We start from the raw sequence: 2,907 nt of genomic DNA, 5'->3' as shown, positions 1-2,907 counted from the left end.
CGGGCTATATCAATAGAATGACGGGTAAAAATATTTAAAACAGTTTTATAATTTTTAGGTGACCAGGTGCACACGGGTCTTTTGGGTGACCAGGTGCACACGGGTCTTTTGGGTGACCAGGTGCACATGGGATTAATAGCAATCTGCATCCATCGCAATTTCTTAAAGTGCCCATAAAGCACCAAGGACGGCCCCGACCGAGACAGGGCCGTAGTGGGGCACTCCCCTAGCGGGCTATATCAATAGAATGACGGGTAAAAATATTTAAAACAGTTTTATAATTTTTAGGTGACCAGGTGCACACGGGTCTTTTGGGTGACCAGGTGCACACGGGTCTTTTGGGTGACCAGGTGCACATGGGATTAATAGCAATCTGCATCCATCGCAATTTCTTAAAGTGCCCATAAAGCACCAAGGACGGCCCCGACCGAGACAGGGCCGTAGTGGGGCACTCCCCTAGCGGGCTATATCAATAGAATGACGGGTAAAAATATTTAAAACAGTTTTATAATTTTTAGGTGACCAGGTGCACACGGGTCTTTTGGGTGACCAGGTGCACACGGGTCTTTTGGGTGACCAGGTGCACACGGGTCTTTTGGGTGACCAGGTGCACACGGGTCTTTTGGGTGACCAGGTGCACACGGGTCTTTTGGGTGACCAGGTGCACACGGGTCTTTTGGGTGACCAGGTGCACACGGGTCTTTTGGGTGACCAGGTGCACACGGGTCTTTTGGGTGACCAGGTGCACGCCGGCCTTTGGGTGACCAGGTGCACGCCGGCCTTTGGGTGACCAGGTGCACACGGTCCTTTTGGGTGACCAGGTGCACGCCGGCCTTTGGGTGACCAGGTGCACGCCGGCCTTTGGGTGACCAGGTGCACATGGTCCTTTGGGTGACCAGGTGCACATGGTCCTTTGGGTGACCAGGTGCACATGGTCCTTTTGGGTGACCAGGTGCACATGGTCCTTTGGGTGACCAGGTGCACGCCGGCCTTTGGGTGACCAGGTGCACACGGGTCTTTTGGGTGACCAGGTGCACACGGGTCTTTTGGGTGACCAGGTGCACACGGGTCTTTTGGGTGACCAGGTGCACACGGGTCTTTTGGGTGACCAGGTGCACGCCGGCCTTTGGGTGACCAGGTGCACACGGTCCTTTTGGGTGACCAGGTGCACGCCGGCCTTTGGGTGACCAGGTGCACGCCGGCCTTTGGGTGACCAGGTGCACATGGTCCTTTGGGTGACCAGGTGCACATGGTCCTTTGGGTGACCAGGTGCACATGGTCCTTTTGGGTGACCAGGTGCACATGGTCCTTTGGGTGACCAGGTGCACGCCGGCCTTTGGGTGACCAGGTGCACACGGGTCTTTTGGGTGACCAGGTGCACACGGGTCTTTTGGGTGACCAGGTGCACACGGGTCTTTTGGGTGACCAGGTGCACACGGGTCTTTTGGGTGACCAGGTGCACGCCGGCCTTTGGGTGACCAGGTGCACGCCGGCCTTTGGGTGACCAGGTGCACACGGTCCTTTTGGGTGACCAGGTGCACGCCGGCCTTTGGGTGACCAGGTGCACGCCGGCCTTTGGGTGACCAGGTGCACATGGTCCTTTGGGTGACCAGGTGCACATGGTCCTTTGGGTGACCAGGTGCACATGGTCCTTTTGGGTGACCAGGTGCACATGGTCCTTTGGGTGACCAGGTGCACGCCGGCCTTTGGGTGACCAGGTGCACACGGGTCTTTTGGGTGACCAGGTGCACACGGGTCTTTTGGGTGACCAGGTGCACACGGGTCTTTTGGGTGACCAGGTGCACGCCGGCCTTTGGGTGACCAGGTGCACACGGGTCTTTTGGGTGACCAGGTGCACGCCGGCCTTTGGGTGACCAGGTGCACACGGGTCTTTTGGGTGACCAGGTGCACACGGTCCTTTTGGGTGACCAGGTGCACGCCGGCCTTTGGGTGACCAGGTGCACGCCGGCCTTTGGGTGACCAGGTGCACACGGGTCTTTTGGGTGACCAGGTGCACGCCGGCCTTTGGGTGACCAGGTGCACACGGGTCTTTTGGGTGACCAGGTGCACGCCGGCCTTTGGGTGACCAGGTGCACACGGGTCTTTTGGGTGACCAGGTGCACGCCGGCCTTTGGGTGACCAGGTGCACACGGGTCTTTTGGGTGACCAGGTGCACGCCGGCCTTTGGGTGACCAGGTGCACACGGGTCTTTTGGGTGACCAGGTGCACGCCGGTCCTTTTGGGTGACCAGGTGCACAAGTTCCATTTGGGTGACCAGGTGCACGCGGTTCATAACAGCGCGGTTATCTGCTTTAATGTCCGAGGAGGGGTGCTTAAGTGTGGGTGCCCTGGTTCACCTGGTATGCGAGGTTGTGGAGGTGGGGGGGGGTCCCCTGCTGGTATCATCCCCGAAATAGAGGGGTGATACCCGGGTGGTGAGTAAGGGCCTACAAGCCTGGAGGTCAATAGCTCCAGGGGGTAAGCTCTACTGTCATGTCCGTAAATAGAGTGGTGTTACCCGGGTTTTGAACCATATTTAAATTTTTGGGTTACCAGATGCACGTTTTCAATCACCAGTTGCACGGAGGATTAATAGCAATCTGCATCCATCGTGATTTCTTAAAGTGTCTAAAAAGCACCCAAGGACGGCCCCGACCGAGACAGGGCCGTAGTGGGGCACTCCCCTAGCGGGCTATATCAATAGAATGACCGGTAAAATGATTTAAAACAGTTTTATAATTTTTGGGTTACCAGATGCACGTTTTCAATCACCAGTTGCACGGAGGATTAATAGCAATCTGCATCCATCGTGATTTCTTAAAGTGTCTAAAAAGCACCCAAGGACGGCCCCGACCGAGACAGGGCCGTAGTGGGGCACTCCCCTAGCGGGCTATATCAATAGAATGA

Source organism: Oncorhynchus mykiss, chromosome 7, assembly GCF_013265735.2.
Source record: "Oncorhynchus mykiss isolate Arlee chromosome 7, USDA_OmykA_1.1, whole genome shotgun sequence".
NCBI classification, from domain to species: Eukaryota; Metazoa; Chordata; class Actinopteri; order Salmoniformes; family Salmonidae; genus Oncorhynchus; species Oncorhynchus mykiss.
This window is presented reverse-complemented; position numbering follows the sequence as displayed.